The sequence below is a fragment of the Musca domestica genome, unplaced genomic scaffold (assembly GCF_030504385.1).
Source record: "Musca domestica strain aabys unplaced genomic scaffold, Musca_domestica.polishedcontigs.V.1.1 15, whole genome shotgun sequence".
Classification (NCBI taxonomy): domain Eukaryota; kingdom Metazoa; phylum Arthropoda; class Insecta; order Diptera; family Muscidae; genus Musca; species Musca domestica.
This window is the reverse complement of record NW_026712207.1, coordinates 17,638,579-17,651,442: the sequence shown is the minus strand read 5'-3', so window position 1 is coordinate 17,651,442 and position 12,864 is coordinate 17,638,579. Positions and strand designations below refer to the sequence as shown.

The window sequence follows — 12,864 nt, the reverse complement described above, 5'->3', positions numbered from 1 at the left end:
ATACCTTCTGTTGAAAATCGTTTTGGTACGATTGAAAAGTAGTGAGAGCACCAATAATTTTGAGTAGAAATAGGAAAAAATGAAACCCGCTTAGGGATGAAGAAATAAAAAAAATTGATCTTACAATTCCCTGTTCCTTTCATTGTTGGGTTTACTCTGTAAAGTAAAGTGAAACCTCAACCATTAAAATACATTTGCTCTTTAGAAAATTTCTTCATCGCTCACAAATATTCTAATCTTGGCTATCTTTGCTATCTGAGCAAGAAGGTGTTTTAGCGCACGAACCCAATTTCTCTTAGTTTTTGTCAATGCATACGTATGTGTGTATTATTGATTTGATTCTTTTAAAAATAGATTTTTTTTAATTGTTAAACATTCGAAATTAAAAAAGAATAATAACCTCTCTGTTCAAGCAATCTGTTCATTTGATTTTGCTCAGCAATCCAGAATCAGACGTTTAACACGCTAGTCTGATTCCACATTACTCATCGGCATATGATTGACGTTCAGCGTTGTTGCTTGTCCCCTCCTACTCACATCGCAACGTTAGTGATAGTTTACCACAGATCTGTGAACGGAAATGAAACTGAAAATAAAAAGAGAATATGCAATTGCTGCGTGAGCTTGGCCATTGGTTTGCACCGCTCCGCCAATGGGTATTGAGCCACAAATGAACTAGTCAACGATAGGGCCGCTGGCTGAAACGAGACATCTAATTTGAAATAGATGCCGTAGATTTAATTTAAGGTAATCGCGGCCTAATTGAATTGTCAGTCGGTAAAATCTGAGCCACATAATTCTAGTTTCCATTTAATTTTCAACTCTCCACCGCCCCTCCCCTCAATCATTGCATAATTGTGTCTGTAATTGGAACTGTGTAATCGTAATCATAATCCTGCAAATGTAATAAACACTGGCAACTCTACGACTTGAATTCGAGATGTGATGCCATCGGATGGTCTGCTTCTATCGTACGACGACATCATATGCATCGCATGCACTGCTTGTCTACGGCTGATAGCAAAGTTACGCCGGCCTGGTCTTGTTATTTTGTTGGCCATTGTGAAGAGTAATTCCTTTCTGACTGACGGCACACAACAGAGAACTCTGAGTGCTGGTCAGCGATGGAGGTGGGGGTAATGGCAGAATTTGTGTCGACATGACTTTTATGACACATCTTAATGACCGGCACATGGCTGGAGCATGTCTGTGTCAGGAGAGAGCAGTGCTTCTTCCATCCAGTAACGGATGAATGGAATGCAAAGATATTTTTGCATTGCAACGCTGGTGACAACAAAGCAAATTCTTTAGCTCCGGACTTTTGCCTCAGCTACGTTGAGTGAGTAATGTGTGTATGTCTGGCCCCTGATTGCCTTGGACGGAAGTCTGGCGATGGAAACACATGTCCATTTCATTCAACTAACATTTGCAACATTGCACAAGACTAAGACTTTTGTGATGTGGGTGCAACAGCTCAGGATGGCTATGACATTTGGAAATTGACAATCATATAAGGCATCAGTTGTGATTTGAAAGAGTTTGCCTGTGGTACTTTAAAACCCATTTCAAGGAAATTAAATACTGACGATTCCCAAAAATCGATGTTCACCGTCGAAATACTATAGACGGTATCCCGAATTCCAAAAACAATTTTTCTGTGCAGTACGACTCTTACATGTTTTTGATTTTTATCAGCTTGAATTTTGTGTGGAATCTTAAGGCCTCTGAGAAATTTTAATTTTCACCAGCCAACGGCATTTCGCCGTTTTTTAATTCATACTCCAACAATTTTTTACTTAGTTTCATCCCGAGGCGGGATGTGGTTTTGAATGTCAAATGCTGCCTGTTTGGTATTAATCCCTGCGTGTACTCTTGCCAACGAACGCACCTTTGATGCCAACAAAACCGTACGCCACCTACCTCTCGATTACCAGAGAGAATGGCAACATTCTTGGGATGAAGACCTATCCTAGCTAACATCAGGTTGTTGCAACAACCAACACATTACGGGGTCACCTACTTAACTATGTGGGCCAAGGGGCAAGGGTGAACTGGATCGGTGAATTTTATAACAAGGGAGTGGCATGGGCAGTGAATTGCCAAAGAGATGCAGCATTCGACGGTTGTTGCCCCCTTTGCTGAGGCATTAGCATAACATGACAGGTCGGGTCAAACATTCTTAACACTTTAATGTTTCGCCGTGCCACAGGAGCTGTAGTTGTTGTTCATGTTATTCTGACCAGGACACCAATGAACCTCATTAATAATGTGTTACATGTTTTCAGTTAGCCGAGAGAAACACACACTGGCTGGCTCTCTCTTCCTTTCTTTCGGGTGAGAAAAGGTTCTCTTCGAATTCACCACATGGTGAATATGTTGGAGTGGATGAGAGCAATGCCGTGTGGATTGTAAGTGGTTGCAAACCATGTGCTGTGGCTGTTCACAGTTTACATTACAGCTCGCGTCATTTCTCTTCGCTTCTGAAAACTTTTTTGTTTCGTTTCTTGTTATGCCATAAAATACGACAATCCTCCCCCTGGCATTACCTCACAATTCTTTGCGCCAGTTTCATTTTCTGTTTGCTTGTTTTCCTTTTATTTTGGATACGTTTACTAAATTCCTGAGAATATGACTGCACATATTTACAGCAGGCACAGTGGGTGACGTTGTCATATAAAATGAAGGAAGAAATGACAGAAAAACAATACCACCATGCAACATGGTTTTGGAGAATGGAGATCACTTTTTAAGGATGATTTTTTGCGATTGTTGATTATGGTGTTAAGATTTTCTCGGTTGCCAACGTCTCTTTTCTCGGTGGGATTTCATCTCTTCAGTAACATCTCAGTAGAATATATTTTTGTAGAACATTTTTTTTCTGTCCGTATCTATTTCCACTTGTTTTTGAATCGTAATAAAAGGACCTTAAGATAGCTTTTATTTACGTTTAACAACTCTCTAGAAATTTTGCTCAAAAAATTTTAAAAAGTATTCTATAAAGTATTTATCCTTTTTTCCTGTTATCCGATTATGAGAGTTGGACAGATGCAACAATATTATTTTCTGACTATCCAGATCTTAAAACTGTTTGTTTAAAATAACAAACATCTAAAATGTATTTAATAGTTAAATGTTAACCGAGAACTGATTGACAGAACGTTTGCTGAATTGGAATCAAAGACCGGGAATTGAGTATCTCTTTTGGGGATTATATCACAAAATATGTATATAAAGTACCCTGAGCGACAATTTCACTAGTGGTCACACTTTCTTTACACCACACACTAAATGCTCAACACACTATATGCATTGTCCTGGATCGGGAAGAAGTCAACGCAGATCCTGCGATCGCTTTATCTTCCGAAAGAATTACAAATAGCGCCCTTGTCTTTTGTTCAATTCGAAAAGTATAGGGTAGCCTCCATATAATTGTACTTCCCGATACAATGTTGGTACAAGGTTCTTAATACATTTTAAGTGGTTTGAAACAACCGCAACAAGAATAAGGTGCAACAGCTCATGGCGGTTATGACATTTGGAAATTCGCAATCATTTTAGACATCAGTTGTCTCTGGAAAGTTTTCGCAATGCGTTCCAATGGTATTGTCTACACAATGTTCATGGGCACCATTGGTAAAACTGCGATATCGGTATTTTTAAGTTTTAAGTTTTGTTTTTTGTGACAAAGTTGATAATAAGTTGACATTTAATAGTGGGAATAGAATTTGTTTCAGAGTTTTTTTTTACATTTTTGATCTGCATGAATAAGTTCCTTTTTCGAATCCCAAATAAATAATAAATAATTTGAGGAAAGAAGAATTACGAAATTATGAAGAAGATCTTTTATGCAAGTACACGAAATGTTGAAGATGCTAAATTTTTACATGGGGTACGATTGCCCCCACTGTGTTTGGCAACTTTATGCACAAATGCTTGCAACGACAACAACAACAAAAACAATTCTTTTAATTTCTTTGTACGCTTACAAAAGCGGCAGCAACAACAACAACAACAACAACACATTTTGTATCCACAATTAAATCTGAATGCGAATGCTGCAACGAAGAAATGCGGCTGTTGACTGTTCTGACGTTGTTCTGATGCAATCATCATTGTTTTGTTTTTGTTCGTTTGTTTGTTTTTCTCTTCTTCCTTACAGCGAAAGATGATGATTCATTCTGAAATATTTTGTAGTCATTTCTTGGCTTTCGAATTGGAATTTTAGGTAGAAAAAAACTGATGTTCTTTTGAGTTTATTTAAAAATTTTGTATTTTATATTCGTTAGTGCTCTCATTTTAGTATGTGACTAGTAACTTTGCCAAATACTGCATTTATGTATTCACGTAGATAAATAAATTAATCTTTAAAATTTGGGGCTAACACATATCCTTTGAATTTTTCTCTAAAGGTAGTCTTTGTTACAAAAACACCAAATGATACTGAAAATTCCAGTCCTTGCTAATAGAAGGTTGCCAAAAGTTATACCATTTCAAAAATCTAATTCCTTGAATAATTTCTAATAATCCCGAATCTCTAATTGCTATATAAAGTAAATAACTTGGAATTATTTCGATATGTAGTATTGAAGTAAGCTGTTTACAAATTTGGGATAATTACATCCAAAAAGCTAATTTTATTTCATATTTTGTGGATACCTCTAAACTTAGTTGTATATTTCTTTCAACATAAAAGCGAATTTCTCTTATAACCCCTATATGCCGATACCATTCACATGTGGAAACTTTCCAATTGAAATGAGGTTATCGTTATTTCACTGCACCATGCCTTCAGTTTTCCTTCTGAAATGTAATGCTCTGATATAATATATATTTGAGCCTCGGAAACCTATTAATTAGTTTTGGATTTCTCGAGATAAGTGATTATCAGGTAAATATTTCGAATATGTGGTTCACATAATATTGCACATAATTTGAGTTACATCAATTCCAATTCAATTCTGTGCAATTAAATCAATTGTTATTTAAGGTGTAATACGGTCTCAAAAACTCCAATTGTCCAATTATAAGGGTTTGATGACAGTTTATCGCGATGCCTAGGTATAAAATGGGGTAGAACTGCGAACTGTTTACTGAAGAACTGCACGGTCTTCAGTTATGGTACTCTTTGGGGTAAATGAGCGATATGTTTGTTTGCACTCGATGTACTACCCCAACATGTGTGCTGTCTGACAGCTCTTCGTGTTGTGGGTCTCTGTGTGTCGCTGCGCTGGTTTGTTCTTCTGTGGCGGCAATACTTTGCCAACTATGTTTTTGTTTGCCGTTGTATTCTGGGTTGTTGTTTATTTTTCATTTTTATTTTTTGCTCTTCGTTTGCCCTCTCTTGCCTACACAGAGCTCCAAGCGACTACCACCACCACCCCGTTTCATCCATTGTTGATAGCTTGTAATTTGTTTTCGAGAGAGTGTTCGTCTGGTTTCAGCTGTGTCGTATTGGGGTTGCATTGCACCGTCTGCTAACGTCACGTTTCAGTTCACATTCGAGCTTAGAGTCTGACGTACACGGCACAGCGCGACGGCTAGTCTATCAACGGTCCATTCGAACGCCATTGATTTACGTTTTCTATCTGCAAGTTCATTCCGCCGTTTTGGACCGAGTTTGCGGGTGTATGTATGTGTGTGTGCGGGCAAATTCTACCGACATTGGCAAAAAGTTCACGTCTCATTGAAGCGTTCCACCGTCCGACGTCTATGTGAGTTATTGACTGCAAATCTCTTATCGGGGCATTGCATTTGCTCCGGGACGTGCGCCGTCTTTTGTCACCGACTATCGCCTAACGCATTTACTACCGGTTCGAAGTGCTGCGCTTCGATCTGAACGCCGAGTTCAGTGGTGGGTGATTATTGTGGTTGTTGTTGTTGCTATTCGATTGTGTTGTTTTGTATGCGTGCCAACAAGAGTTTGTCTGTCTGCCGGATTGGCTACAAAAGTGTAAATAAATGCTCTGCCAATGAGAATATTTGTTGTTTGATTTACTGTCTGTCGACGCTCCGATAGTTTTCATATTTTCTTTTTATCAAAATAATTTATAGAAAATTGATCATCAACAATGCTCGGAGTGTATGTTTGTGTGTGTGTGTTTTGATATGATCCGATATTTTGATTACTAATCACCGAAGAGAACATTCGTTGTTTTCAAAATACGAAATTAAATAATTGAAGTCGAAACTAGTCGAAATTATAATTTAAAAAATCCAACTTGAAGTTGAACCAGTTTTTGTTGTTTGAGAAAGCAGAAATCTTAACAAATTTCAAGTTCAAGTACCGTGCTTCTTCATATGCAGAAGTAAGCGTTGTATTTATTCATACCCCCGAGCAAATATTTTTTATTTCCTGTAAGTTTTTTATTTTATTTTTGTATTAAGTTTTTTTTATTTAAATGTCTACCAAAAGTAAATAAAACATTTCAAATAATAAAAATTAAATACATTAACATTTTGTATTAATCCAACAGTTCTAAACTCGTCACAATTCAACATTTGTATACCACCATCCGAGCAAAGTTTATGTATTTTAATTCAAGACCCCTTTTCATTCTTTAAAAAATCGAAATAAAACAAAAAGACATTAATAACAATTCCAGAACATTTCCACCTCTTTGATCTAAACTTCGACCTACGAATTTGTTTTTCTATCGAGAAGAAATACCTTTAATAAATTTGGGGAAATAGATTCATTGATGATATTGTTTAACATGGAGCACTAATCAAAGGTGTCCAGCTTCATACGTTTATTTTTCAAAACCAATAAAGTCATTAACAATTTCGAGGTGTTGATCCATGTGTCAAATATTTGTACATCTCGACATTTAAATCACAAAAACAGAAAGACGTGGATGTCAGATTTTGAAAACCAAAATCGCCAAAAATCCATCCGAAACCTTCAAATACGGAAGTCGGGAGGCACCGTTAAAAGGTGGATACTCAAAATATTGACATATATTGAACAGTTTATTCGAATGGAAATTGTTGGTGAAACTTTTAAATCAAAATTCGTTCGATTCCGAATTATATGTACTTTATTTCTGGAGAGTTTATAGCATCTAACTTATTGGATCGAATGATGAATTCCGCTTAAAAAGCTATGCAGCCTTCCGTTAGTAATATTTCACCGGTAATGAATTCGAACAATTTCGACTTGAAGGATAGATAAATATCATAACCCCACAACTCGTCTCCAATCCTTCCGATTTCCATGGTAATCCATATTTATTTTTATTAAACCCTCCTCTCCTCTATTTTAAATTCTCTTTTGTTTTCATTCAGTTCTTCAATTTTCAACTGAATTCCATCCGCCGTTCTGGTCGCTAAATGTCTGTTTTGCACTTTTATTAAGTTTTATTGCTTTTCATTTGCAACTTTTTTCCTCAAAATTTAATAAAACTAACGCGCATTATTTCATGTTTCTCCTCGGCTATTATTGTTGTTGGTTTTGTTGTTAGAGTCGGGGTTTTTTCTTTTCATTCGAGTTCAGGGTCGTTTATGGTGTAGTGCGAAGCTACCACACTTTGGAGAGCTTGGGTTCGTTCTCTCAGCTTGATTTGTTTATTCAGAAGCAGTGGCGGTAGCAGCAACGGGGTGGGGGCACTGCAAAAAGACAAAATGTTGTTAAATTGTCTCGGCGTGCGTGTGTGTATGCGGGTGGGTGGGCATGTGTGTGTGTGTGTGTTCTGCAATGCTCCGCTCCGCTCTGTTGTGCTTTGTAAAGTATGAATAATGATGTTGTGGCTGTGTGTTGGCAGCGGTGTTGTGGGTGTCCATTCGAATCGAGGAAAAGAGCGATTAGAGCGAACAAACGAGCGAGCTTCTCCACTGACATCAAATATCACAACCGAGATGTATTGTTGTTGTTGTTGTGTGACGTAAATTGTAAATTTTTCCGGTTTACCATAAGCACAGAAGCAACAACAACAAAGTGTGTCATAGCAAAACAGAAGTGGATAATAGCGATAATGACGATGAAGATGATTTATTTCATAAAACCGAAACAGAAACAGAAACAAAAGAAAAGAAAAAAAAAAAACATCTCGACAAAGTGTGAACGTGATTTAGCATAAACTGGCTGGCGGCAGTCAAGAATAACACTAATTTTTGGTAGGTCTTTTGGTTTTACACCGCCCCCACTCCACCCCATTCCACTCCATTGTTATTGCTTACTAGGCCACATTGTGCTGGGAGCTATTTCAAGGAGCTCAAATTAAGAACATTCATTTGATCCAAATCCAATTGCTCTCTTTTAGGAATGTCTCGCAGGGCATCTCTCTCATTCACCACGAGTAATTATTTCTCTTTATTCGGCTCTCTTGACTGTTTTTGATTTGCGTTTCTCCTCTCTTCTTTTGTTGGCTTGCTCTTGGTCATGAATTTATTGGAGCAATTGTTTTCTCGCTATCCTAGCTATCCTGGCATTTTTCATTCAAATGTTTGCCTTTGTTTTTCTCTCCTGCATTTGCAACCAAACACAACACAACTCAACTTCCATGCAACCACTCACCTACACTGACGGAATTCCTCAACATTTTGTTGTGCTCCACACTTCGTTTGCAACTCATCGCAAATTCCAGCAATGTCCTTCCAACCTGCTGCTCGATGAGAAGTTTTCGTTGTGTTGGTTGGCTCTCGGTGTAGATGTGTTGTTGGCCAAACAGTTGTACGGCTGTGGAGTACTACGGCGTAGTCGAGCTACTACTATCTCGTTGACCTTATTTTAATACGGTATCTCAACGCATCCGCATGTCGCCGGATACGAGTGATAATCGCTTATATCACTGGGTCTAGAATTACAAAATCGCATCCCAGTGTCAGAATTGGGCATTGATTTTGGTGGATTTTACGCAATCTGTTTTTTGTGAAAAGTTGCTGGTCAATTATTTAAAAATGATGAAAGTAATTTAAAACAACAAATATTCAAACCACAACAAATCTTCAAGCAGTTAAGAGAGTGAAACAACAAACGTTTACAAAAATGTGTTAATGTTACTTGAGTTTGTCAGACTGAGTGTTCTCTGCTGAGTTTTGGCTTTGAGGACCATATTCCCAGGCCAATTTTGATATTTGTTGCATTAGTGCATGGAAGAACATCGAAAATCTAGTGCATCGTCCAGCTGTGTATTATAATCTCGAGACTGTATTGGTCGTACATTTGTGTGTGTGTGTGCATGAATTCATATTCTTTGTGTTTCTTAATTGGGTGTAAACAAGTAGAACGTTTCACATTCTTATATTTATTTCGAGAATGCGGTGATTTTCGGAACCAAACTATCATGAGCTCGTCTTTTACCAGTGAATAAAAAACTATCGAATGCTCTATAGGTACACCAACGACCCATTATTCGTTGTAGACATTTTCGGGAATTAGGAAAAAAACTGTTGAACTGAGCGGAACGCATCTCTTTAGTTTTCCGGAAATATGAAGATGAATCAAATATTATACAGTAATCGTTCTCAAACTATTTATTATTTTTCTCCTTAAGGTTATTTTATTTATATTATATATTTCATTGAATTATTCTTTCAACTATTTATTTTTTCTATGTGCCAGCTCGAAATATTTTATGGGCTTTTTTTCTGTTTCGACATGCGTTAAATCATTTGACATTTCCAATGTAAAATGTAAACCGGAGGCAAAGTTTTCCTAGGATATGAATGTTGAGGCTTCCTTCCAAAATAAGTATCTGCAAATTTTTGAGATTGAAGAGACCAATTTTAAACAGCTGAATTGTCGTGAGGGGTTCTTAAAATACTAGTTACCAATATCTAGTCTTTGTAAGTCATCCAAATAAAATAGCCCTGGTGGTAAGGAATTTACATTGTACATGTCGGAATTAATATTGGGATATGTAGCCGAAGACAAAAGTTAACTTTTGAACTTTTAGATGCTTGCCTTTAACAGAAACGTCGGTAAACAATTCACGTTTGATTTTGACTTTTCAAAGCAAAAATCGATTTCTACTTTCAATTTCCAGTGTGTAATTTTGTCCACAGATGATAAGATTGAATTTTCAAAAAAAATAATAAATAAATAAAAAAAATATATATATATAAAAAACATTGTCTGTCTTACGACTGGTGATTTTTACAAAAGTTTAAAGTCGACATCGTCTTTTAAACATTTGAATACAAAACGACGTATCCGTAATTCATGTGGCAGAGTCCATTCTTATGAAAATAATTTTGGGGATATGATCTAAATTTGTATTAAATAGTCGTGGGATGTTTTGCTAATTTCAATTGCATTTTAAAAACCGGCTACTAAAAGAATCTGTTGGGGCATCTCTGGTGTTGTCTGCATTTTAAACCAATTTGCAAGGATTTGCTGCCATTGTATTTAATTTTTTGTTTTTTTTTTTTTATTGTTTCGTAATAATTTGTGAGCGCTTCCTAATCCGATAATACTCAAGTATCTTCTTTCAATCAATCGAAACACTTGGAACTCACCAACATTCTTAATCCGGCAGAAACAGACAAAGCAACAATCAACAAAAACAATCAGAAACCGCAAATACTTCGAAAGAAAATTGAGATGTGAAACATGAGCACCGAATCTGGCAATGAATTCAATTGAAATATTCTTGTTTTTATAGGAAACGTAAAACAACAAACAATTCATAGAAAAAACATAAAAATTGTGAAAAATCAAAAGCAAAAAGAACAAAAAAGATAGACACTTACAATTAAATACAACTAAAGCAGTGATAAACGGAAAAGCGATCTGAATGGAAAAACAATCAAAACTATGGATGTCTGAAGCAAACGAAAGCAAAAAAAAAAAAGCAAACCAAGTACGGCATGACAGAAACTTGCCAAATTGAATTACATCGACAAGTTGTTTTGAAAATCGTCATTGCCAACGAAGAAAAAACAACTGCAGACGGCAACTTGGAGCAAGCAAAAACAACACAGACCGACCGACCGAGCAATCGATAAGGTCTCCGCTATCGACGTCTTCGTTTCGTGATTTTCTCGTGAAAACAAACATCAAAGACAAATAAGAAGGCACGTTATGAAACAAGAATCGTCCGACAACAAAAATCGCCAATAAAATCAAAGTAAAATTGCTTTTTAATGTGCGTCTAAAGTGCAAAAACATTGCGGACTGAAGAAACTTTTCTCACCAGCATTGGCATTCATTCACTCACTCACAGCCATCCTTCCACATTCCAGCACTAAGAAGATAGTGTCGTTACCGCCAATACAACGCATGTTCCTGGAAACAAAGACGCAAAAGAGATCCATTTGTTTGACCTCGTTTTTTGGTCGTCAAGAAGTTCCGACATAGCCTGCCAGGCAATAACAAAATCATCGTTTCGTTAACGCCGTCTGGCTCAGCTTCAGCCACCCTCACCCACAAGTTAGCCGGGGGAAACTAAAGCGCCAATAATTTCTGATACTTCCGCCAAAAAGATAAACTTTTGTTTACAAAAGTTTGTTCTTACGATACCCTGTCGTCTGCCTCCTGTACCGTGCCATGGCCTATCCAATGCGAGTGTATTTTGTGTAGGACTTCAAGACGTTATCCATAGACATTCCATAAGCTTACTTATACTCGGTGTTAGAGTGAGAGTAAGAGATACACAAATCGAAACGTGTAAAGAATACGATTTCAAAAAAAGAAAAAAAAAAAAAAAAGACTTAAAAATATTAAAACACCAATTCTAAATCGATCCTGCGCCAGTGCAAGCAATAAATCATTCATCCATTTTATATCGAAAATATTCAAACTTGAAAAAGTCCAGTCTCGGAGATACCGCCAAAATTGCTGAGTTCATTCAATTACATCATATCGACGGCGGTGGTACTCTGCCCAGTACCATCAACAACAGCCTCAACATTTCGGCCACCAACGTCAAAATAAACAACAACAACTTGGGTAAGAATACAATTTCGATTCAATTGATTTAAATACGATTTGAATTCGAAAGGATCCGGAATTACCATGTAATGAGTAAAGTTTGCACAGAGTGTGCACAACTAAAATACTATGTGGTCCCGATGGACATACCTAGCGATGTAGCTGACATATGAAAAGTAGATTTCTTACTTTTTTGACAAGTATTATATTAGGAACTTTGTTGTTAAATGGTACAAAATGTACCAACATGTACAAAATGTTGCAACATTGTATTTTAGCGATTGATAGGACCCGCAACCTTGAAAGTGATGAGATAGGGCGAGATGTTTTGAATATATGAAAAAACAATTTTGACAAAATGTTGATCATTATTACGACAAAGAGGTGATTTCGGAATGATCTAAGAATCACTTTTGAGGTTCAGGTTATAAATGAAGGTGAGCTGGATTTTAAAAAAATCCTATAATCTGTGTAAAAAATCCTGAACAAGTATTAAGCCTTTTTGTGAACGATTAGGACTTCTTAGTATTAAGTATTGCATTGGGTATGCGTAACATTTTTGTGGATGTGTAAAGATAAGGACATGGTGTAGTTGTCAAGGGCACTTTGTGCAATTTAAATTGTACCTTTGTATCCTTGAAAAGGAGGATAAATAAACTTTGTCATTCCGTTTGTAACGTCCCTTAGTATTATCTATATAAAATCTACGTCGATGTAACGATGTCTGTTTGTCTGTGCGTCTGTCTGTTGAGATCACGATCCAGCCCACATTATTTGACGTAGAGCTTCAAAATTCTAAGCTAAGATTATTGGTATGGGAAATGAGATATATCGGTCCACGTATATCGGTAATTCTCAATATTCGGTACTTTGATGACTTTCGCCACATTTTTTAAGGATTTGTATAAAAATTGTAGGTCATAATGGTTTTTAGCTCCGGTGGCGAAACATTGCAAGTATAAGTCCACGTTTTTTATAGCCCCCATATAACTGTA

At 36.8% G+C, this 12,864-nt stretch overlaps 1 protein-coding gene across 10 annotated transcripts in view; it reads left to right on the top strand.

Moving 5' to 3' along the window:
• LOC101891844 (cyclin-dependent kinase 14) overlaps window positions 1-12,864 on the top strand; it is a 151,945-nt gene that overhangs the window by 35,380 nt on the left and 103,701 nt on the right. Inside the window, exons 1-2 of one of the 10 annotated variants that reach the window (XM_011297207.3) lie at window positions 5,503-5,711; window positions 10,602-11,887. The exons of 5 other annotated variants lie outside the window; for them this stretch is intronic. The gene's annotated coding sequence lies outside the window, so the exon portion shown is untranslated. Of the gene's footprint in view, window positions 1-5,502; window positions 5,852-5,906; window positions 6,355-10,601; window positions 11,888-12,864 lie in introns of those variants that run through there. 4 more of the 10 variants (XM_059119770.1, XM_059119772.1, XM_059119771.1 and 1 more) reach the window with 4 other exon arrangements.